This window comes from Balaenoptera borealis, assembly GCF_965194805.1.
Source record: "Balaenoptera borealis genome assembly, chromosome: 4".
NCBI lineage: Eukaryota > Metazoa > Chordata > Mammalia > Artiodactyla > Balaenopteridae > Balaenoptera > Balaenoptera borealis.
In genome coordinates this window covers 29,995,860-30,022,524 of record NC_138861.1, presented here as the reverse complement: position 1 = coordinate 30,022,524, position 26,665 = coordinate 29,995,860, and the positions used below count along the sequence as shown (strand labels likewise).

At 35.8% G+C, this 26,665-nt stretch overlaps 1 protein-coding gene across 2 annotated transcripts in view; it reads right to left on the bottom strand.

Moving 5' to 3' along the window:
• BANK1 (B cell scaffold protein with ankyrin repeats 1) overlaps nucleotides 1–26,665 on the bottom strand; it is a 485,507-nt gene that overhangs the window by 389,460 nt on the left and 69,382 nt on the right. Inside the window, exon 1 of one of the 2 annotated variants that reach the window (XM_082390996.1) lies at nucleotides 9,175–15,797. The exons of the other annotated variant lie outside the window; for it this stretch is intronic. The gene's annotated coding sequence lies outside the window, so the exon portion shown is untranslated. Of the gene's footprint in view, nucleotides 1–9,174; nucleotides 15,798–26,665 lie in introns of those variants that run through there. 2 annotated transcript variants of the gene reach the window in all.

The following is a 26,665-nucleotide window of genomic DNA, read 5'->3' as shown; positions in this document are numbered from 1 at the left end:
GTTGTTCTACATTCAGTATCTAGGAAGGTAGCATTTAATGGGTTTCTTTGGTGGTATTATTGGTAGTTTCTCATTGAGGAGTCTTTAGAAAATAATACAATGTTAGAGCTGAAAAGGGTGTATTATATATATATATATACACTTATCCAGCCTCTTTATTTTACAGATCGGGCAACTTGAGAAACAGAGTGACTTGTTACACTATATACTTCTATATACTTTAATTAGGATGTGCTACCATTATGGGGATGCATTATTAGAAAATGCATTTAAATGTTAAATGAGCTTTTATTCCCCATTCTTATTCTTTTGACACACATTCCTTAAGTACTTATTATATGCTGGATGCTGCACTGGTTTCTAGAGATACAATAATAAAATACAATTTCTGTACTGAAGGGTGCTTATAGGCTAGTGGGAGAGACAGGTATCTTGGCAATCACACGGCACTGTGGTGAGAGCTGCAACAGGCACTCTAGGTGCATAGAGCAGAAAGATCTCATTCAGAGTTTGAGTGATGCAGGAAAGGGTTTCTAGAGGAAATAACATCTGAGCTAAAACCTGAAGAATGAGAAGGAATCAACCAAATGAAGGGTACAGGGAAAGGAAGTGGTTTTCCAGGCAGAAGGAAAAGAATGTGCAAAGCCCTGAGCTAAACTGGGAATCGGACATCTTGAAGGAACTTAGAATAGTTTAACAGGGCTGGACCCATTTAAGGAGAAGGTGGTAGGAGATTAATCTGGGGTCAATTTGTGATAAGTTCATTGTGACACAGAGAATGGATTTAAAAGGCTCTTTACTGGAGAAAGGGAGACCAATTAGGAGACTATGCAATCCTGAAATGTTAGTGACACAGAGGTTGAAGCAAGGTAGACAGATTCCAGAAATATTTAGAAGACAGAATTGGCCAGTCCAATTATTGATTGAATATGGAGGAGACTCACTGATGACACCCAGTTTTTAGCTTGGGCAACTAGCAGGCATTGCCATTCACTGAGCTGGGAAAATAAACATAGTGATTGCACTCATGATTCTAGATCTTGTGGAGTTAGCATGGAGGTAAAGATTTGAAAAAAAATGACAAGTAGATATAGTTGAAATGGTGGGAAGATAAGCTACCGCTTATGGCTTATCACTCAGGAAGAGCCTCAAAGAACACTAATTTTTCAAGGATTGGTAAAGGAAGAGGAGCTGCAAGGGAGACATAGGAAGTGTCCAGGCAAGAAGACTGAAAATCCAGAAAGAAGCTTGTCCCAGCAACTAAGAAAAATAGCATTTCCAGAAGAAGGGAATAGACGATGACAACAACAACATAATAATAACAATAGCAAGTGTCTGTTGGAAACTAACTGCATATTTGAGGGTCAACTAACTCTATGTAGTCAGTTCTATTATTATCCCCATGATACAGATGAGAATAATAATGGTACCTAAATCACAGAATTGTTGTGAGTTTATATTGCAAATCCTCCCGTTCCTGTAAGAATGGTTCCAGCAGAATTATTAGGGGTAGAAGCCAAGTTGTAGTGGATTGAAAAGTATAAGGGAAATGAGTAGTCAGTCAAGGCAAGAGATGGAAAAAAGTATCCGGTGAAGAGTTTTAGTATATAGGAACACTGCTTTCCCATGAAAGGGAACTCAGAAAGGGATAAGCAGAAATAACTTCTACTATTAGCTTAGATACTATCTAGGTGTCCCCTAGCTCCCTATGGCCTGGTGAAACTTAGCATGGGCTCTTACTGGTCTAGAGCTTGGCCTTTGATTTCTGTGAGTTCTCAGCCACTTCCTTCCTCTCTGAATCACATTTTTCCTCAGGACATGATGCCTCATATCAGTCCAGGCTCTATGTTTACTCTTACTCTCAAAAAATTACTTTCTGTGACTTTAGTAACTTGATATAACCTGATGTAGAGTGTGGCCTTTTACTACTTCACTAGCTCCCTTCCCACTTTTTTCAGCTTTTCTCTTCTTTCTTCCAGATAGCAAGTAAACCATTACCCTGGGCTCAAGCAAAAGAGTTCAGTCTATATTAAAACTCTGCAGGTTCAGCTTCTACCCTGAGGGGGGATTAGCAAAGCATCTTCTCAATGATGCTGTAGTCTCAATAATACTGTCTGGCGAATGGATAAAGAAGATGTGGTACATATATACAATGGAATATTACTCAGCCATAAAAAGGAACGAAATTGAGTCATTTGTTGAGACGTGGATGGATCTAGAGACTGTCATACAGAGTGAAGTAAGTCAGAAAGAGAAAAACAAATATCGTATATTAACGCATGTATGTGGAACCTAGAAAAATGGTACAGATGAAACGGTTTGCAGGGCAGAAGTTGAGACACAGATGTAGAGAACAAATGTATGGACACCAAGGGGGGAAAACCGCGGTGGGGTGGGGATGGTGGTGTGCTGAATTGGGTGATTGGGATTGACATGTATACACTGATGTGTATAAAATTGATGACTAATAAGAACCTGCAGTATAAAAAACAAACAAAAACAAACAAAAACAAACAAACAAAAAAATAATACTGTCTGATACTTTCTACCAAGAAAATAGCTTTTTTCAACATCCTCACAACTGGCAAGTTTAACATTTAATATTAAGAATGTTAAATTATTTTCAAATACAATTCTACCTTTAAAAATGCTAGGTCTCAACATATCCCCCATGAACCTTAATCATATTTACCAATATTAGTCACATCTACCCTCCTATAGGACTTAACTTTCTGTATCCAATGCTGTTCTTCCTATATCCCTAGCCTGAGACTGTCTTAACACCTTGACATTCAACAGAATAATTTTCTGCACCAGTTCTCAATTCGCAAATAAAAAGGTTAACTTTGATTGGCTTAAGGAGGAGAGAAACTACATTGTTTCAGTTAAAGTGCCAGAGTGGAAAACCCTGATGGTCCAAAGTGCACTAAAAATACTAGCACTCCAAGGCAGACAAACTAAAAGGAAACAGAGATTGAAGGCCTGGTCTTAAACTTTTTCAGTCTTAACAGAGGTATTAAGGTTGACCTTGTCCTCTCCAAAATACAATATCCAGGTTCTGTTAAAACTAAATAAAAAATCAAATTAAATAAATAGAGGAAAAGCAAAGTAGGCAATAAATTACTCAGTGGGCTTGCTTTCTCAATTCTGATTGGAAGAGCATCCTAATCAAACAAAAGACTAATTAGGTCTTTTTCTACTTTCATTTTATCCTAGCAACATGGGCCAATTCTTATTTTTGTAACAAAAAAAATAACATTTATGTAGTCATTTCTAAGTTATAAAGTTCTGACATATATTATTTTGATTAAAAATAATTGTATGAGTTCTAAATATACAGAGAAGAAAAATGAAGTTCAGAGAGAGCTAAAACAAACATCTTCTGACCCTCAAACTCTTTTCCATTTGCTATTATTTGCAGAAGAATAACTGATTAAAATGAGGTGTCCTTTCTCAGGGAGAATGCACATTTTCACTCTCACAGGTATTTGCCAATCAGGATCAGGTTTAAAGAAATATAAGGGTAAAAGTGGCACAGAAGTGTATATTCTTTCTTTGAATATTTGGCCTTTAAAGTAATGAAAATGAATGATAGAAAACAGTGCAAAAAAAAAGTGGGAGAGTAAAAAAATAATACCCAAAGTAGCAGAACCTTATTCCAGGGAAATTGAGATCAAGCGAGCCTATTTTTAAACAATAAATCTCCTACTTATAAGCCTCAGGAACTTCATAATCAAAGTGTGAAAGTCTGGAAATATATTTCATGGTGAATTTATCAAAATTTTCTACAAAAATGAATGCCCATATTGGTAAACCATATATATGAATTAATCAGCATGATGTTAATAACTGAGATAAAGAAAGCAACAAGTTAGCTACGTACCTACTATGAATTAAAACCCGTATTTTGAGCTAGTATCTCATTTAATCCTTATGACACCCATGGGGTGAGGACTGTTAGTCCCCTTCTGCCGAGAAGGCCACTGAGGCTCCTAGCAGATACCCTCCAGCAATTGCATTGTCTCTGCATGAGTAAGATTTTAAAACAAGTCTTCTCACTATTCATTCTGCCGTCCAACACTGTCTCCAAATATATAAAATAAAATGAAAAATTCAACATGCATCTGGAGGGCATTAATAAACTTCAGAACACCAGGTAAAGGATGTCAATAGGTAAAGGATTTGGCTTCCCACATTGAAAACCCAGCTGCCTCTTCTTCACTAGGAAACCACTGTCTGCACACTCTGAATCAATTCCCAGCTTTCTGATTTGTAGCATGGACGTTTATTACGGTTAATAAGTTAACAGGAAAGATGTAAGAGACAGAGAGAAAGAAAGAAAGAGAGAAAGAGAGAAAGAAAGAAAAGAAAGAAAGGAAGGAAGGAAGGAAGAGAGAGAGAAAGAAAGAGAGAAAAGAAGGAAGAAAGAAAGAAATCGTACTATCAGTACTATATATGTAATACTTCAATTTAGAAAAAAGATATTCAAAGTGAAAAGTCACTATTAATATGTGAGCCACAAATATTGATACACAACTGAAACACCTTATATAGATACATGGAAGAAATTAAACTGAAAATAAATGCAGAATTTCCAACAGAAGAGGTGATTGAGACCAGGATCAACCATGGTTCATGTGCGTAGCCTGCACACCCGGGCGTTTGGGCCTGCCTCCGAGTGAGTGAAGAGCTGCAGGATGAAACATATGTCAGCTTAATCATCATGTAACCCTGGAGGGTTAGAGCAAGAATCCCCTATTCACTTAGAAGAGGACTAGCCAGGTGTGCACTTATGATACCAATTTCATAGCTGCCTCTTCTTGATGGGATGGAAAGATCAGAGAAAAGGAAAACCAACCATTGCAAGGAGAAAACCACAGAAACTTTGCTGGGATTAACCTAGGATACTTGTTTTCACTCTGCACTGAGACTGAATGTGAACTCTATGTCGGGCATGTGAGCTCACCCTCTCCCACTGAGCATGTGCCCTGAGTGTGTCCCAGGTGACCAAATGTGGTATGTTCTGTGGGGTTCCATGGAATTCCAGATATCTTGCTTCCTGGCTTTCCTATGTGTTGTTTCTTTTACCTAGAGCACACTTTCAGTTCCCCTTTTCTCCCTCTTCTCACCCCCAACAGCTTCACCTAGCTGATTTACATTTAGATCTCAGTTTACACATCACTGGTCCCCCAAGGCTGGGTTAGATCACCCACCTCATCAGCTCATAGCACTCTGTAGTTAATCCAATTGTACCATGTAGCACACTGTATTTTGATTGTCTACTTCCTTCATTCTCTGGGCAAATATGTTTTGAGTACCTATGGCATGAAAGGGATAGTTTTACTAGGTCGGGAGGATAACATTATGAGCAAAAGGAAACATGGAGAGGAACAGAAAAGAGTCCACATGTACAGAACTAAGGAATGTATAAAATGCATGAATGAAATTTACAGAGCGTCATGAACCATTAGGGATGGTTTCCTTTAGCGCTAAGATTTGATGGATGAAAAGGAGTTTACTAGGTATGTACAAGAACAGAAGCAGTGGCCAGAAAGCATTACAGGCCTACATGTAAGAATAGCAGTGGTGTGCAGAGACAGTCAAATAGAAGGAGCGGCATCTGAACAGGCTCTGATACAGGACAGAAAATAGCAGATTTAAGAATGTGAAAGAACTCATACATTCCTGCCTATCTATCTTGCTCACAATTTTAATCTCAGTAAAAAGATATTTATAAGGCATTTAATGCATAGTTCTTTAATGAATACATAGATGAATGAATAAATGAGCTAGGAAATGTGTGCCTGAAAAAAAAGATGCAGCATCTATAGCCAAAGTTTTTTATCAGTGTTCTTAGTTAAAAGAGACAGACACTGATTGACTAATTTATGAAGAGGAATTTATTTAAATTCCTTAAATTAGGGATTTACAGCCTTCCAAAACCATTTACATGTCTGGAGAACCTGGCTTGAAAAATAAGTGGCAAATGAAGTCAAGGCAGCAAAACTGGGAAACAATGGCCAACTTCCTACTATGGGAAAGGTCTGGAGAGAACCCTATTGTCCCACTGTTAGCCACTGGAATCCACGGCCAGCACTGGGCTACATCAGCAAATAAATCTCCCCCAGCAAGACATAAACAGTAAAAAAGTTTCCAACATGGACAGGGAGTTCGAATGCCAGCCAGCCAAACAAGCAAATATAAAACAAACAAAACAAAACAAAAATGAAGGTCTTCTCCACTTATAATTACGAAATCATATTGTTCCCGATCATACCCCCTCCAAAATTTCAGGTGAAGCTTGTTCCAGCGCCAACCCCAGGGCTGGGAAGACTAAGATACAAGTAACAGACCAAACGAATAAAATTCAGTAATTAATGATTGTACTTAGCAAAGAATACTAGCATACTAAAATATTTAGTACATACTCAAAGGTCTTCCCTCAGGATAAAATACTACAATATACAAAAACATATTTTAAGCTCAAAAATTTGAGAAAATGGGGTGAATTAGATTTCAACTTGTTTTTATAAGCACTCTTAAAAACTTAATTTTACCTGAAAATCTTGGTGTGTTTTAAAACAGGGGTAGTGCTTCCTAATATAAAATATGTCATCTCAATTGTTCTCTTTTTGCTTGCATTTGTTAAGTGTTCTCTTTGTATTTGTTTAAAGTACTTCATATTTTACCACCTGTATTAGCCAGAGTAGGTTAGGTTATAGAGCAATTAAAAACAACTCCAAATCTTAGTGCTGTTACATAACAAAAGTTCAATTTTTTCACATGCAAATCTGCAGATCTGGGCAACTCTTGGGGCAGCTGTGTTGTGTTGATTTGGATTTCTGGGCTGCATCAGACTCAAGATAGCTGCAAATCACCCCATGCTCCTATGAGCACCAGGACAGAGAAGAGGCTCGAAGACCAAAAGACTTACCATGAAATCCTTCTGCCTGGAAGTGACACATATCACTCCTGCTCACGTTTAACTGGCCAAAGCAAGTCACGGCTGCCTGGCATAAATTTAAGAGGATGAGGAAGTAAAATCTCCCAGGGCAAGGAAATAGAAGAGAAATTGACATTGGTGAATGCCTAACACATGATCAAATACTGAATGGTCAATGTAGTGGATTTCTTAAAAATGTGCAAAATGCAGATTTTTTAAACAGGATGTCACTAACCTTGCCTGCATTGAAAATAGTTTCTTTAAAAAAAATTCCTTGATAGTCCTTGATCATATATATTACAGAACTTTTAATGAATTTTAAGGAAGGGACAGTTTCTGCTCTTTTACAATTATATTTCCATGAAAATTTTACTACTTGCTTCTACATTAACCAGGGTTAATCCCTCCCTTTCCCTCCTAAATATTGCTGTTTTGTGCTGTTGCTTCTACAACAAATATCCACAGACTTCCTCCCACACACATTAAACCTGATAAACATCAAACTAATTAAGACCAAAAAAAATGTTAGACAAAATATTACATACCTATATTTTAGGTGATCTACTTATTTTATTTAAATTTTTAGAGGCATACGAGTACTCCATATCCATCGTTTTTCCTGTGTTCAACACTAAAGGCTTTTAGTTCAACTGTTCAACACATTTAAGTGAGTATTTAGTACATAATGTTTTTCAAAGTTTCTAATTTTGCACTAGAGATATAAGGATATGAAAGCAGCAGCACTATTGTGCAATACACATGCAGGTCAAAAAGCTGACTCTATGCAGTTCAGTAGTACTGTGCCTTAACTCAATCACAAAACAAGTGTGTTTGTGTGTGTGTGTGTGTGTGTGTGTGTGTGTGTGTGTGTTTTGCAGGAAAGATACAATCAGTTAAATACACAGGAAGTAAATGAAAAGGAAATAAAAAATAACCCCAAACTATTGGTACATAGGGAGTGTGACTCAGTTAAAATACCTGCTTTACAGAATGATTTAATTTTTAATGTGAAGGGGAAAAAAATGAAAAAGAAATACACAATATCAAAATTAAATTGTCAAGGAGCTTTCCTTTCCAGTTAAATACGTAGTTACATACCTAAAAAGCAGTTCACTACAAAATATCTAAAATTGGTATACAAAATATACTTAAAATTATTTTGGGTACATATCTGAACTATATATGTGAAAGAAAATGAAGAAACTCCTTCACTAAGGCCAAACATGAGGCAGCTCTATGACTCTAGAGAGGAAAAGAGGGGCTAAAGCCAGAAGCTTCCAGGTAGTATCTGCCAATCTCCAGCAACATGGAGTTGTAACTTCCAAAACCACATGGGAGATAAAAGACAGGGCATTTGGATAGTTGTTGTTTTGGACACCCACGCATGAATCTAGCAGCCCTAATGTGCTATATCCCCCGGGAAATGATGAACTAGAAGAAAACTGCTTTGCAAGAGAACTCAGCAAGGGAAGTTGTCTAGTGTAATCTTGCCTCTTGGTATGTGAGGGGAGAGTGGGGGTTGGATGGCTGAAATAGTCCCTGAAAATTATAAGTAGAAGTCAGTCATTATGTAGTAATTGTAGGTCTGAAATTACAGTACTTGTACAATGAAAACGAAAACACTAAGAAAAGAAATTACGGTGGCTCAGTTATCGAAGGGATTCCGTGTGGCTGGCAGAAATTAAAGCAAATCATCTCTGCAGGAATATATACCCTCAAACTAAGCCTCACAACTCCTCACAAATAAAGTTTCAACAAACATAGGCTCACAATGAGATTTTTGTAAAACCACAAGATGACAAGAATACACGAGCAAGGATAAGTAGAAAAAAGAAATAGAATTAGATCCATAAATATTTCAAATTTTCAGAATTATTAAAGGTAGAAAACAATATAAGTATACTTATGATGTATAACAAAATAATAGAGGCAATAAAAAACATCATAGGCATTCAGCAGGAAAATTTGGGTTGAGAGGAAATAGAAATTCTAGAAATAAAAAAATATGAAATGTAAAATGTACCAGATGGAGAGAGCTGCAGGCTTCTGGACCAACATGTAAGAAGCCTGGAAGTTGTCACTCCATCCTAATAATAAGTAAAAAGGTGAACAACTTGAAAAATCAATAGCTTTTCTTGGATCCATCATAGAAGCGATGTCACAGGGCAAACCACTGCATCTACAATAAAACTGGAGTAACTGACAAGCAAATACAAATAATCACAACTTACCCGAGCAGAGAACCCCAAGGAAAATCTCTCATAGGAACCAGTGCTTGGGAAACCTGAATTATAGTTGGTGAACTGATGGAAGCTCCATGTAGACAAGTCAGAGAGGTAAAAACTCCAGGGGGACCCAGACAGAGAAGTGCTCCTGCACTCTGTGATTTTTATCTCCAGGAGCTCAACCAGATTCTCCTAGTGAATATCAGAGAAAAGTCCCCTTGTGATTCTGGCAAGGGGAAGAGAAAAAGAACTATTTTGAAATACACCAGAGAATTCTATTTTCCTAAACAAGGACTGCTCTCAAGAGAAACAATTTTACCAGAGCTTATACTACTGGGGTTTTATGAAGACCTAAGTGACCAGGGGAAGGGAAATACTTAACTCCAGCCCACTGTGGTCATCTCGCTCCATGGAGGGGGACAGGGAGAGCTGAGAGACACTTGCGTAGTTTACAGTTCAGAGACACATACCCACTAAAAGATTGGCAGATTGCCATCTAATCATAGAACTATAGAATGACTCTCTTCCTCCTACACCTTACTACTACATTGCTAAAGGCCTATTTATCACAGTTCCTTTTACCCAATAAATCATGCAGAGCTATCAGGAAAAAAATCACAAGTGTACTAAAAGGCAAAAATCAAGAGTTCGAAGAGACACAACATGTATCAGAATCAGACTCAGATATGGTACAGATGTTGGAATTATCAGACGAGAAAAAATTTTTTTTTAAAACTATGATTAATATGCTATGGGTACTAATGGATAAAATAGACAGCATAGACAGCATCAAGAACAGATGAGAAATGTAATCAGAGAGATGGAAATCTCTTTTTTTCTTTAAAAAAGAAGCAAAAAGGAAATCTAGAGGATAAATGAAGAATGCTTTGATGGGCTCATTAGTAGACTGAACAGGAATATGGAAAGAATCTTTGACCTTGATGATATATCAATAGAAACTTTCAAAACAGAAGAAAAAAGAGGAAAAGAAGAGAACATAATATCCAAGGACTGTGGGGTAACTACAAAAGGTATAACATACATGTAAAGGCAATACCAGAAGAAGATGAAAGAGAGAAAAGAATAATAACAGCATTTCCCAAAATTAATGTCAAACATCAAATTAAATATCCAGGAACACCAAACAGGGTAAATTCAAAAACAAACAAACAAACCATTTAGGTATATCATATTCAAACTGCAGAAAATCAAAGATAAAGAGAAAATGTTGAAAGAAGCCATGGGAAAAAAATATCTTACATATAGAGGAGCAAAGATAAGAATTATCTCTAATTTTCCACCAGAAACAAGGCAAGCAAAAAGAGTGAAGTGAAATATTTAAAATGTAGGAGAAATAAACCCAGAATTCTGTCCCTACAGACTTTCCTCCAAAAGTGAAGGAGGAATATACAAAATTCTCAGAAAAGTTAGGATAAAAATTAGGATAATTTGTTTACAGCAGACCAGCCTTGAAAGAAATGTTAAAAGAAGTTCTTTAGAGAGAAGGATAATAATATATGTCAGAAACTCAGATCTACATAAAGAAGAGAAGAGCACTGGAGAAGGAATAAGTGAATGTAAAATAAAAACTTCTGGGTTTTTTGTTCTTAATTTAAGTATAACAGTTTTTTCAAAATAATAATAGTAAAAATGTATTTGATTATGTGTGCTTATGTATATATCTTGTGTATATATATATGTATATATATATACTTACATATAAGTGAAATGAATGACAGTAATGATACCAAAGAGGAAGAATTAGGATTATTTTATTATAAGGTACTAGCACTACCTGTGAATGGTATAGTGTTATCTGAATATGGACTTGTATTAGCTGTAAATGTATATTGCAAACTCCAGGGAAACCACTAAAAAAGGTTTAAAAAATGAAGTATAATTAGTATGCCAAGAAAGGAAAAAAATGGAAACATAGAAAATGCTCAGCTAAAACCACAAATGGTAGAAAAGAGCAGAAAACAAAAATAGGAAAAAAAGAACAAGGGCCACAAACAGAAAACAGTAACAAATATGGTAGATACTAATCCAACTATATCAATAATCTCTTTGAATGTCAGTGGTCTAAATGCACCAATTAAAAAAGAAAGATTGCCAGAGTGGATCAAAAAACATGACCCAACTATATTTTGTCCACAAGAAACCCACTATAAATATAAAGACACATATATATTAAAAATAAATGAATGGAGGGATACAACTTAACAAATTTAAAAACTAGAAATGGAACAATGTCTCTTCTCAGACCACAATGGAATTAAACTAGAAATCAACAACAGAAAGATTGCTTGAAAATCCCAAAATATTTGGAGATCAAACAACACACTTCTAAATATCCCATGGGTCAAAGAAAAAAGTCTCAAGAGAAATTAAAACATACTTTGAACTTAATGAAAATGAGAACCCAACTTATGAAGATGTGTGGGATGCAGTGAAAGCAGTGCTTAGAGGGAAATGTACAGCATTGAATGCACATATTAGAGAAGAAGAAAGATCTCAAATCAGTAGTCTAAGTTTTCACCTTATAAAACTAGAAAAAGGAGATCAAATTAAATCCAAAGTAAGCAGAAGAAAAAAAATAATAAAAATTAGAGCAGAAATCAATGAAATTGGAAACAGGGAATCAATCAAGAAAATCAATCAAATCAAACCTGTTTCTTTATAAAGATCAATAAAATTGATAGCACTAGCCAGGTTAACTAAGAAAAAAAAAAAAAAAAGAGAGAAGACAAAAGCTACTAATATCAGAAATGAAAGAGGGGACATCACATTAAATGGATAAAAGAGGAATCTTATGAACAACTCTATGCACACAAGTTTGATACACAAGTTGAAATGAAGCAATTCCTCGAAAGACACAATTTCCCAGAACTCACATAAGAAGAAAAAACCACTTGAATAGGCCTATATCTGTTAAAGACATTGAACCAAAAATTAATATCCTTCAAAAACAGATAGCATCATGTCCAGTTGGGTTCACTGGTGAATTCTACCAAACATTTAAGAAATAAATTATACCAATTCTCTATAATCTCTTCCAGGAGAGAGAAGAGAGGGAATACTTCCTAAATCATTCTATGAGGCCAGCATTACTCTTATACCAAAACCAGATAAAATATTACAGGAAAACTGCAGACCAATATATCTCAGGAATAAAGATGCAAAAATTCTCAAAAAATATTAGCAAATCAAATCTAGCAATGTATAAAAAGAATTTTTATACACCATGACGAAGAGAAATTTATTTCATGTAGGCAAGGCTGGTTCAACATTCAAAAATCAGTTAATTTATCCATCACATCAACAGGCCAAAGAAGAAAAATCACATGATTCTATCAATAGATACAGAAAAGGCATTTGACAAAATCCAACATTCATTCACAATAAAAACCCTCAGCAAAGTAGGAATAGAGGGGAGCTTCTTCATCTTGATAAACAACATCTACAAGAAACCCACAGTTAACAGCTAACATCACTACTTAATGGTGAGAAATCTGAAGCTTTCCCATTAACATCAGGAACAAAGAATGGATGCTCTTTTTCACCACTCCTTTTAAACATCATATTGGAAGTTCTAGTTAATGCAATAAGACCAGAAAAAAAAAGGGGGGGGGGGTGGGAATGTATACAGATTGGAACCTGGGAAGGAAGAAATAAAACTTTCTTTGTTCATAGAAGACATCATCATCTACATAAAAAATCCAAAATAAAAACTCTTGGAATTAGCAAGGATTATAGAAAGGTTGCAGGATACAAAGGTAATATAGGAAAGTCAATTGCTTTCCTATATACCACAATTAACAAGAATTTGAAATTCAAAACACAATATCATTTATATTAGCACCCCCCCAAAATAAACAGTTAGGTATAAATCTAAAAAAATATGTATAAGATCTATATATAGAAAACTACAAAACTCAGATGAAAGAAATTAAAGTAAGTAAATGGAGAGATACTCCATATTCATGGATAGGAAGACTCAATATTGTCAAGATGTCCGTTCTTCCCAACTTGATCTCTAAATTCAATGCAATCCTAATCAAAATCTCAGCAAGTCATTTTATGGATAGCAAAAATACTAATTCTAAAGTTTATATAGAGAGGGAAAATACCCAGAATAGCTAACACAATATTGAAGAAGAACGTCAGAGGACTCACACTACCCAACTTCAAGACTCACTATAAAGCAAAAGTAATCAAGACAGTGTGGTATTGGCAAAAGAATAGACAAATAGGTCTATGGAAAAGAACAGAGAACCCAGAAATAGAACCACATACATATAGTCAACTGATCTTTGACAAAGGAGCAAAAGAATTACAGTAGAGCAAAGACTGTATTTTCAACAAATGATGCTGGAACAACTGGATATCCACACGTAAAAAAAAAAATGAATCTAGACACGGACCTTACACCCTTCACAAAAATTAATTCAAAATAGATGAAAGACATAAACATAAAATGTAAAACTCTTAGACGATAACATAGATGAAAATCTAGGTGACCTTGGTTATGGTGATGACTTTTTAAAGTACTGCATCAAAGGCACAATCCATGAAAGAAATAATTGATACTCTGGACTTCATTAAAATGAAAAACCTCTGCTGTCCAAAATACAGCATCCATAGGATGAGAAGACAAGCCATAGACTGGGAGAAAATATTTGCAAAAGACATATTTGATAAAGGAGTCTTATTCAAAATATAAAAAGAACTCTTAAACCCAACAATAAGAAAATGAACAAATCAATTAAAAAATGGGCTAAAGACCTGAACAGACACCTCATCGAAGAAGACATACAGATGGCAAATAAGCATATGAAAAGATGCTTCACATGCTATGTCATCAGGACAATGCAAGTTAAAACAACAGTGAGATACCACTACACACTATTAGAATGGCCGAAATCCAAAACACTGAGAACATGCTGCTGAGCATGTGGAGCAACACGAACTCCCATTCATTGCTGGTGGAAATTCAAAAGAGTGAGACACTTTGGAAGACAGTTTGGTAATTTCTTACAAAACTAAACATACTTTTACCATATGATCCAGCAATCACACTACTTGGTATTTACTCAAATGAGTTAAAAACTTTGTCAACACAAAAATCTGCACAAAAAGTATTTATAGCAGCTGTATTCATTATTGCCAAAACTTAGAAGCAACCAAGATGTCCTTCAGTAGGTGAATGGATAAATTAACTGTGGTATATCAGACAATGAAATGTTATTCAGTGCTAAGAAGAAATAGCTATCAAACCATGAAAAGACATGGAGGAAACTGAAATGCATATTAGTAAGTAAAAAACAATTTCGAAAAGGCTTTTAAGTCAGTGACACTGTTCTGTATGATACCATAATGCTGGATACATATCATTATTTATTTGGCCAAACCTATAGAACATACAAACACCAAGAATAAACCATAATGTAAACTGTGGACTTTGGGTGATTATGATGTGTCATTCAGGTTCACCAACTGTAATAAATATACCACTGTGGTGAGGAAGGTCAACAGTGGGGAGGTTATATGTGTGTGTGTGTCTCTGTGTATAGGCATATATGGAATATCTCTGTACCTTCCACTCAGTTTTGCAGTGAACCTAAAACTCCTCTAAAAAATAAAGTCTATTTAAGAAAATATTTCTTGGATTGGATGATTTCTTGAAATGAATATGCATAATTGGTACATTTCCTTGAACATGTGTCTTAATAAGAATCTTAAATATCAGGTTAAAAATATATAAGTAAACAGAAAATTGGATTTAAAGAAATAAGCTAAAAAACAAAATGACCGAAAACCTATGGTATGCAGCAAAAGCAGTTCTAAGAGGGAAGTTTATAGCTATACAAGGCTACCTCAAGAAACAAGAAACATCTCAAATAAACAACCTAACCTTACACCTAAAGCAATTAGAGAAAGAAGAACAAAAAAACCCCAAAGTTAGCAGAAGGAAAGAAATCATAAAGATCAGATCAGAAGTAACTGAAAAAGAAATGAAGGAAACGATAGCAAAGACCAATAAAACTAAAAGCTGGTTCTTTGAGAAGATAAGCAAAATTGATAAACCATTAGCCAGACTCATCAGGAAAAAAAGGGAGAAGACTCAAATCAACAGAATTAGAAATGAAAAAGGAGAAGTAACAACTGACACTGCAGAAATACAAACGATCATGAGAGATTACTACAAGCAACTCTATGCCAATAAAATGGACAACCTGGAAGAAATGGACAAATTCTTAAAAAAGCACAACCTTCTGAGACTGAACCAGGAAGAAGTAGAAAATATGAACAGACCAATCACAAGCACTGAAATTGAAACTGTGATTAAAAATCTTCCAACAAACAAAAGCCCAGGACCAGATGGCTTCACAGGCGAATTCTATCAAACATTTAGAGAAGAGCTAACACCTATCCTTCTCAAACTCTTTCAAAATATAGCAAGGGAGGAACACTGCCAAACTCATTCTACGAGGCCACCATCACCCTGATACCAAAACCAGACAAAGATGTCACAAAGAAAGAAAACTACAGGTCAATAACACTGAGGAACACAGATGCAAAAATACTCAACAAAATACTAGCAAACAGAATCCAACAGCACATTCAAAGGATCATACACCATGATCAAGTGGGGTTTATCCCAGGAATGCAAGGATTCTTCAATATACGCAAATCAATCAATGTGATACACCATACTAACCAATTGAAGGAGAAAAACCATATGATCATCTCAATAGATGCAGAGAAAGCTTTTGACAATATTCAACATCCATTTATGATAAAAACCCTTCAGAAAGTAGGCATAGAGGGAACTTACCTCAACATATTAAAGGCCATATATGACAAACCCACAGCCAATATCATTCTCAATGGTGAAAAACTGAAACCATTTCCACTAAGATCAGGAACAGGACAAGGTTGTCCAGTCTCACCACTATTATTCAACATAGTTTTGGAAGTGTTAGCCACAGCAATCAGAGAAGAAAAAGAAATAAAAGGAATCCAAATCAGAAAAGAAGAAGTAAAGCGGTCACTGTTTGCAGATGACATGATACTATACATAAAGAATCCTAAAGATGCTACCAGAAAACTACTAGAGCTAATCAATGAATTTGGTAAAGTAGCAGGATACAAAACTAATGCACAGAAATCTCTTGCATTTCTATATACTAATGATGAAAAATCTGAAAGAGAAATTAAGGAAATACTCCCATTTACCATTGCAACCAAAAGAATAAAATACCTAGGAATAAACCTACCTAAGGAGACAAAAGACCTGTATGCAGAAAACTATAAGACACTGATGAAAGAAATTAAAGATGATACAAATAGATCGATATACCATGTTCTTGGATTGGAAGAATCAACATTGTGAAAATGACTCTACTACCCAAAGCAATCTACAGATTCAATGCAATCCCTATCAAACTACCAATGGCATTTTTCACAGAACTAGAACAAATAATTTCACAATTTGTATGGAAACACAAAAGACCCCGAATAGCCAAAGCAATCTTGAGAAAGAAAAATGGAGCTGGAGGAATCAGTCTCCTGGACTTCAGACTATGCTACAGAGCTACAGTAATCAAAACAGTATGGTGCTGGCACAAAAACAGAAATATAGATCAATGGAACAGGATAGAAAGCCCAGAGATAAACCTATGCACATATGGTCACCTTATTTTTGATAAAGGAGGCAATAATATACTATAGAGAAAAGACAGCCTCTTCAATAAGTGGTGCTGGGAAAACTGGACAGCTACATGTAAAAGGATGAAATTAGAACACTCCCTAACACCATACACAAAAATAAACTTAAAATGGATTAAAGACCTAAATGTAAGGCCAGATACTATCAAACTCTTAGAGGAAAACTTAGGCAGAACACTTTGTGACATAAATCACAGCAAGATAGTTTTTGACCCACCTCCTAGAGAAATGGAAATAAAAACAAAAAGAAACAAACATCATTAATCATTAGAGAAATGCAAATCAAAACTACAATGAGGTATCACCTCACACCAGTCAGAATGGCCATCATCAAAAATTTACAAACAATAAATGCTGGAGAGGGTGTGGAGAAAAGGGAACCCTTTTGCAGTGTTGGTGGGAATGTAAATTGATACAGCCACTATTGAGAACAATATGAAGGTTCCTTAGAAAACTAAGAATAGAGCTATTATACAGCCCAGCAATCCCACTACTGGGCATGTACCCTGAGAAAACCATAATTCAAAAAGAGACATGTACCACCGTGTTCATTGCAGCTCTATTTACAATAGCCAGGACTCGGAAGCAACCTAAGTGTCCATCGACAGATGAATGGATAAAGAAGATGTGGTACATATATACAATAGAATATTACTCAGCCAAAAAAAGAAACAAAATTGCGTTATTTGTAGTGAGGTGGATGGACCTAGAGACTGTCATACAGAGTGAAGTAAGTCAGAAAGAGAAAAACAAATACCATATGCTAACACATATATATGGAATAAAATTTTAAAAAAAAAGGTTCTGAAGAACCTAGGGGCAGGACAGGTTTAAAGACAGAGACGTAGAGAATGGACTTGAGGACATGGGGAGGGGGAAGGGTAAGCTGGGACGAAGTGAGAGAGGGGCATGGACATATATACACTACCAAATGTTAAATAGATAGCTAGTGGGAAGCAGCTGCATAGCACAGGGAGATCAGCTGGGTGCTTTGTGACCACCTAGAGGGGTGGGATAGGGAGGGTGGGAGGGAGACACAGAGAGAGGGGATATGGAGATATATGTATACGTATAGCTGATTCACTTTGTTATACAGTAGAAACTAACACAACATTGCAAAGCAATTATACTCCAATAAAGATGTTAAAAAAAGAGAAAGAAGCTAGAATGTAAAACAGAGAGATAAGCAACAGTAAGTTTGAAAGAGAGGTTAGGTGATGTGGGGAAAGTGTAGAAAATGATGTAATAAATCTCTGTCTAGGGTTCTGGAAAGTGGTAATGCAGAAACTTGGGAAATTGTAACCTATGTCTTACAGTTCTCCATAATTGATTAATTAATACACTTTTGAATTTAGAAAGCTCACCAAATCCCTAGCAGGATAAGTAAATTTTAAAAACATCTTCACCTAGACATAATGCAACACCACTGCAGAACACAAATGACAAAGGAAAGGTTTTATAACCAACCAAAGAAAAAAGAGATTATGTAGAACAAAATCACAATTTAAGTGACAGCTGATTACTTAACTTGTTGAAAACCAGAAAGGAATGCAAAACTTTCTTTAAAGCATTGAGAAAAAATAACTGTCAACCTAGCATTCTATACTCAACAAAAGATATTTGTAATCAATACAAAATCTGAGCTTTTACCATCAAAAGCCTTTCTAAAGTAAATTCTAAGAGACGTACTTCAGGAAGAAGGAATATGATCCCAGGACACAGGTTTGTAATTCAAGATGAAATGGTGAGTTAAGGAAAGTATGGATGTGGTTAAATCTAATGGAAGGTTCACAGTATAAAGCAATAATAATAATAATATAAAATTTGTGAGTATTAAAAAGACAGGATTAAAAAAAAGACAGGATTGAACTTTTACAAATCTAAAGGTTATAAAACTGGGTAAGTTGTGTGTAGCTAAAGCACTCTGAAAGAAAAGGTAAACATATTGATTAATTTTAGACTTCACAAAGTTAAGTTTGAGCATCATAATTCCTATAATCTATAAAAAATATTTAAGATACTGTGTAACTTCCAAACAAATAGAAAGAAAAAAATGTAATAATGTGGAAAACATTGTTAATGCAAAATAAGTTTTGTAAGAAAAAACTGGGGAAAAAATAGAGCATGTAATAAAAAATAGAAAGCCTAAACTGAGATGATAGAAATAAGTCCAAACACATAAGAGATCACAATCAAATGTGAATGGCCTGAATATTTCAGGTAAGGAACTAAGATTTTCAGACATTCACACAAACTATAAATATCAGCTAAATGATATTTATAGCAGACATATGTAAAGCAACTCCTAGGGGAAATTAATGAGAGAGAAAACAAATATAAAATACATAAAATAAAATTTAAAAATTACAATATCAAATAAGTCAAAAGTTATTCTAGGGGAAACACTGAAGTAGGTAAAAACAAACAAAATTTGGTGAATAAATAGAGGATATAATTGCAAATGAGCAGAGATTTTTTAAAATGCTTTAAGGCAATTGATTTGAAAACTAGCATGATATGGACAGATGCTCAGAAAAGTATTATTTACTAAAAGAAAAAAAAAAGAAAACCTGAGTAACACTATTACATTTAAAGATATTAAATCGATATTTTAAAATTTTTTCATAAAAGAAACAGCACATCCAAATGACTTCTGCAAATGTATTTTACCTCACATTCAAGGAACAAATAATCCTGATTTTACACCAATTCTTCTTGGAGTCTGAAACAGGAAAAACACCCCACTTATTTGGTTAGGCTAACATAACTGTGATTAAAAAGCTAGAGGACAGGATAAGGAAGAAAAAATATAAACCAATTTTGCAAACAAGATAAAACAAAACAAACTTTGGCCACATATCTGTATGTATAAATGTCTGTATAATATACACTATGTCATGACCAAATTAAGTTTATTCCAGGAGTGAAAGGTTAGATTAACATTTTTAAAAAATCTATTAATGTACTTCACCACATTAACAAATCAAAGGAGAAGAACTATATCATCATCTCAGTTGATGCAGGAAAAGCATTTAACAAAATTCATCAACCATGTAGGGAGCCTTCAAAGGGAATGTATTTAATCTGATAGAAATACAAAATCAAAAAACATAAAGCAAACATACTAAGTGGTGAAAGATTAAAATCATTTCATTTAAATTCATGAATAAGGAAGAAGTCCACTATCTTACTGCTGTTCAACATTGTACTAGAGGTCCCCTTGAGGGCAATAATGGAGAAAAAATGAAAAGAAACGTTGTGAATATTGGAAAAGAATTTAAAAATCCAATCATTATCCCAGATGATATAATTTTCTAGCTAGAAAACAAAGTATTATACAGATAAATTATTAGATTTAATCATGGATTTTAATCTGGTTGTTGAGTAAAAAATTCTTTATACACAACTCAGTTGCATTTCTATACAATAGCTACAAACACTTAGAAAATGTAGTTTTTTAAAAATACCTGCAAAATAGTGACAAAATTAAAAGCAACCAAGAATAATTCTTTTTAAAAATGTGCAAGACCTTCACGAATTAAATAATAAAACTTTACGAGACATTAAATAAAATAGATATAGATTTAAAAATGGTTTTTTGGATAATGAAACAATGTTGCAAAATTGTCCAATGTTGGGGCTTCCCTGGTGGCGCAGTGGTTGAAAATCTGCCTGCCAATGCAGGGGATACGGGTTCGAGCCCTGGTCTGGGAGGATCCCACATGCCGCGGAGCACCTGGGCCCGTGAGCCACAATTACTGAGCCTGCGCGTCTGGAGCCTGTGCTCTGCAACGGGAGAGGCCGCGACGGTGAGAGCCCCGCGCACCGCGATGAAGAGTGGCCCCCGCTCGCCGCAACTAGAGAAAGCCCTCGCACAGAAACGAAGACCCAACACAGCCAAAAAATAAATTAATTAGTTTAAAAAAAACCTGTCCAATGTTTCCAAATTTATCTATAGATCCAATATGAATCTGGTTTTCAAGGAATTTGACAAGCTGATTATAATATGTATATGATAAATGAAGGAAGAAATATAGCTAAAACTTCCTATAATAGGAAGGTAAGACTTGCCCTACCTGATGTCAAGACATACTAAAGAGCTCCAGGTATCAAGACAGTGTGATATAGGCACAGTTATAAATAACTCTATGTGGAAACAAGACAGCATTGTATATCGTGGAGAATGGATAAATTGTGCCAAAGCAACTGTGGTATTCAGGTTAAAAAATAAGTAAATTTGAGCCCTACTTCACACATAACACAAAATCAATTCCCCACTATAAATAGGCTTAAATGCACATGTAATAGATTATCTTGATAAACTTGGGACAGCAAAGATGTTTCTGAGCAACATACAAAGAACATGTTTATGACTGGAAGAAATGAGATTTAAACAAGACATAAAATATGCAAACTCTAAAGGAAAGGAATGATCAATTCAGCAATATTAAATTAATGACTTTGACCATTAGTTCTGACTCAGCTGTTGTTGTAGTAATGAGGTGTAATAAATCATGTCAAATCAAATTTCATAACTACAAGCATTCTTTTTCTTGTATGTGGGTCTGCAGGTAAGCTACATATCACTTGGGCTTGGTTCCAGACTTGGGATTGGGTTGCGTTTGCTCCAGGTATCTTCCTTGGACCAGTAGCTAAACCAGGGCATGCTCTTCTTGTTGAGAATGGCAGGAACACAAGATGGCAAGAGGCTGAACCACACAGGCACATTTAATGCCTCTGCTTGTATCATATCTACTCCTATCTCATTGGGTGTCATAATCCCACTGGAGTGGGAAACCATGGCTACAGGACAAAGGCTGTGAACATATCACCCTATTACAGGTGAGTGAAGAACTGGCACCAATATTCCTATCAACCACAAATATCTTAAGCCATATTAAAAGCAAATCAAAATTTGGGTGACGATATCTAGTTATCCACATATAACTGGCAATGCATTAGCCTCCCAAATATAAAAACATATCATACAAACCAATAAGAAGACTAATGATGTGATTTAAAATGGGCAAAACATAGGAAGAGGAATTTTACAGGAAAAAAAGGATGAAAGTGCAATTAAGAATTAGAAATGCTCAAATTTGCTGCAGAGAAACCTAAAATAAGACAGCACGTCACACCTCATATTTGTAAAACTTAAAAAGTCTCACAATATCAAGGGTTGGTAAGAATACAGAGCAAGTGAAAGTTTTATACACTACTGGTGGGAATATAAATTAGTGTACTCACTTTGGAAAACAATTGACATTATCTAGTAACCACAAAGATATTTAAATTCTTTGACCGAGTAATTCTACTCCAAAAATTCTTGCCCATGTGCTCCAAAAGACACGTACATTGCAGCATCTTTGTGAAAGCAAACAGCTAGAAAGAACCCAAATGACCATTGAATGGTAAACAAATAGGAAATGGTAAGTCATACAATAAAATATTTACAGCAAAGATAATAAATGAACTACATCTCTGTATGCCCACCTGGATGAATGTCAAAAACATAATGCTCACAATGCTGATTTTTAACAAAAAGCAAGTCTCGGAAAAATATAGAGGGCAGATACTATTGTAGGAAGTTCAAATAAAAGTACAACCAAACAACTGTGTTGCTTAGGGATTACTAATATATTGTAAATTTATAAAGCAAAACAACAGAATGATAAACACAAAATTTAGTAAGAGGCACAGAGGGGTCTTGAACAACACTGCATGTTTTATTTTTTTTTTAAGGTATCATGAGTGCATGGATACTTGTTTTACTAGGCTTTATGAATATATATATGTATTCATTCATTATATAATTTTTATATATGAACTCTTTTATAATTGAACAAAGTCAGTTTCAATTATCAAAATAATTAGCAGAATTTTGTTTTTCTTCTTGAGCTTCTGTCATCTCTTCACATCTGAATACCCCAAAATTTAATCATTGTAGATTCTGTAACTTTTCAGTGTTTCCCATCTAGACATTTTCACTACAATATTGCTCTCCACTGTGTTGAATTAGAATGAGAAGCACTAAGCATGTGTTCAATTAGTGGGGAATTGACACCTTTAGCTGGTTCAATTTAGTGGTTAAATTGAGAAAAGTACCAAGATCAGTTGGATAGAGAGAAATCAAGAAAATATTTTAGGGGACTTCCCTGGTGGTGCAGTGGTGAAGAATCTGCCTGCCAATTCAGGGGACACGGGTTTGATCTCTGGTCTGGGAAGATCCCACATGCCGCGGAGGAACTAAGCTCGTGCGCCGCCAACTACTGAGCCTGTGCTCTAGGGCCCGCCTGACGCAACAGTTGAGCCAGCGTGCTGCAACTACTGAAGCCCACGCGCCTAGACCCTGTGCTCCACAGGAAGAGAGGCCACCGCAATGAGAAGCCTACACACTGCAATGAAGAGTAGCCCCCACTAGCTGCAACTAGAGAAAGCCCGCGCACAGCAAAGAAGACCCAACGCATACCAAAAATAAAATAGGAAAAAAAAAAAAAAGAAAATTATTTTAAAAACAGCAACAACAGTTGTTAAACATTTTCTCTATGCCAGCCAGAATGATAAGTAATTTACCCTGAAATAACTCGGAAAATGCCCACAACTGCCCCGTGGACTAGGTTCTGTTAGCAGCCTCACTTTTCAGGATTTGAGGCACAGAGATGTTCTGTAATTTGATAATTTCCCAACGTCACACAGTTGTTAAGTGACGATGTTACTGCTTCACACTCCTACTCTTACCCACTATGCCATACGGAACTGAATGTTAAAATCACAGAGCAATCAACCGAACTGTCAATGTACAAAACATGTAGTGGATTATCATTTGTAAAATATAAATACCAACATTTAAAAAAATCTGTGAATTAACTGAAAAAATCATGCACAGGATGGTACCATTGGTATTCTGCTGTGTATCTCTCTGTCCATATATCTTCTCTCCTTCCTTCCGACTATTCATTTTTTGTGCCTCACTTCCTTTTCATCATTTTATTTCCCCTCCAGGGATATCTTTGCTTATTTCTATCCCCAAATTGTCTCTCTTTTGAATTTGCCATAATTTTGTAAAGTTTAAATTGCTTTCCTTTATGGAAATGAGAGAGAAAATATAATAAATAAAGGGAGAGAGGATCCTAAGCAGACAGAATTACTTTAGTTTGAAGTAACACTCTCTAAACTGGCTAATTTTAGCTATTCAGTTTATCTAATATGGAGACTATTTTCACCTTCAGGCTCAAGAAATGTGAACTTTTAAACTCTACCAATTCCAGTTAAGTGTATCTCAAACCAAGGGCTCTAGATCGTGCCCTGATTTTGGAGGACCATTTTTCAAGTTCCGTAGTTCAGGTGCACCCCTTCCACAGCATTTAAATCAGCTGTTAAGGAGAATTCATCAAGTACTAGGACATTTGTATGGTAAGCAGGCCAAATGAAATTACATCCTATCAACTCCACATTCCCACGCAGAGTATGTTTTTCTCACTGAAATCATGATTTCAGCCTCTGCTTTTTCCCCACTGAACCCTGAACCAGCACCTTCCCTGCCTTTGACCACTACCTGGAGGATTTCCATACACCAGAGGGCTCACAGGTCATCTTACGGAGAGTCAAGGGAAGCTTCAAATCTGTGACCAGCAAGCTCCATACATCAGGCAGAAGCCTTCAGGAGGAGACATAAGGCATACTTGGCCTCAAGTCACTCATGCAAAACCTAGCCCAGCATGCGATCAGGCTCACAGACCCATGGTCAAGCCAAAAATCATCACTCGATAGCCTACTGATTGGCAATTTTCCTCTCTCATGCCCACCCACTATAGCAGTGCATCTCAGTGGGAGGTGATTTTTTTTCACTTTTTTTAATTGAAATATAGTTGATTTACAATTCTCAGGCATACAGTTGATTTTCAGGTATAAAGAAAAGTGATTCTGGTGTGTGTGTGTGTGTGTGTGTGTGTGTGTGTGTGTGTGTATAACTTCTTTTTCACATTCTTTTCCATTCTAGGTTATTACAGGATATTGAATATAGTTCCCTGTGCTATACAGTAGGTCCTTGTTGTTTATCTGTTATATTCATATAGTAGTGTGTATCTGTTAATCACATACGCCTAACCTATCCCTCCGCCCCATTCCCCTTTGATAACCATCAGTTTGTTTTCTATGTCTGTGAGTCTATTTCTGTTTTGTAAGTAAGTTAATTCGTATCATTTTTTAGATTCCACTTATAAGTGATATCATATGATATCTGTCTTTCTCTGTCTGACTTACTTCACTTAGTATGAAAATCTCTAGGTCCATCCATATCACTGCAAATGGCAATATTTCATTCTTTTCTATGGCTGAGTAATATTCTATTTTATATGTGTGTATATATATATATATATATATATATATATACACACACACATACACACATATATAAGATTATATATCTTACATCTTCTTTATGACTTCATGGACATTTAGGTTGCGTCCATGTCTTGACTATTGTAAATAATGGTGCTATGAACATTGGGGTGCATGTAGCTTTTCAAATCAGAGTTTTCATTTTTTCCAGATATTTGTACAGGAGTGGGATTGCTGGATCATATGGCAATTCTATTTTTAATTTTTTTAAGGAACCTCCATACTGTTCCTCATAGTGGCTGCACCAATTTACATTCTCAGTGAGAGGTTATCTTGACCCCCTCCTCCCATCTGACTGAGGATACAATCTGGTTGTCACAAGTTGGGGGGGGGGGTGTTGCTATTGACATCTATTGAGTAGAGGCCAGGGGTACGGTAAAATATCCCCCAATGCACGGGACAGCTCCCACAATAAAGAACGATCTGGCCCAAAATGTCAGTAAGTGCCAGTATTGAGAAACCCTTCACTGTATTCTTTGTTAAGCTGAGTACAACGAAACTGCCACCTGTCAGCCTACACAATATCCATTCATCCCTCAGACCAGCTTAAGCAGGTTCTGGGCCCGTTGATTAGTCTAAGCAAGTTATACCCATTTTTTTTTTTTTCTCTTGCTGTAGTTTATGACTAGAAGAAAAGTGCAATTCTGTCAAATGAGATATGTCAATATAAATGCTGAGAGGCTTCTGGGGAAACCTCCCTTACTCTTGAAAAAAAAACAAAGGGAGGCACCGTGTTCTCTTCTGGCCTGTCAATATTGTGCAGGGTGTCGTTCCTGAGCTGGTGGAACTGCCCTGCACCCATGAAGGAAGTAGATGACACACGAAAGTGACAGAGCAGAAAAGGCAAAATGGGGGGAAAATCCTGGATCTTTGATATTGTCATTAAGCTACTAGCTTAACCAACGTTAAAAATGCCATACCCCAAACCTTCCATGTCATAATAGAGTTTCCTTATAGTTTCCTTATTGTTCCATATATTTCCTGTTACTTGAAGCTGAAAGCATCCTAATACATGCCTATGGCCCATTCTGTCTTTCAAGGAAACAAAGTTGGAATACTAAATATTATTTATTTTCTTGGTATTGTAGAATTCAAATGAAATATCTGATTGAGTGGCAGCTATGGGTTGAAGCTCAATTGGGATCCCGAGTCACCATAGCATGCCTCACTAGGAAAAACCTAAGAAACTTTGCTCTCTCCTAGACTGCGTGAGATGCCCCCACAAGATATGGATTTGCCTACACTGGCCATTCTCTTTAAGAGGCCCAACTCAATGAATGACATGAGGACCACATAAATGGAACCTGGGAGCAAATGATAAAATTTCACAGAAATAGCTCTAGGACTTTTCCTGAGCCTTTCGTTT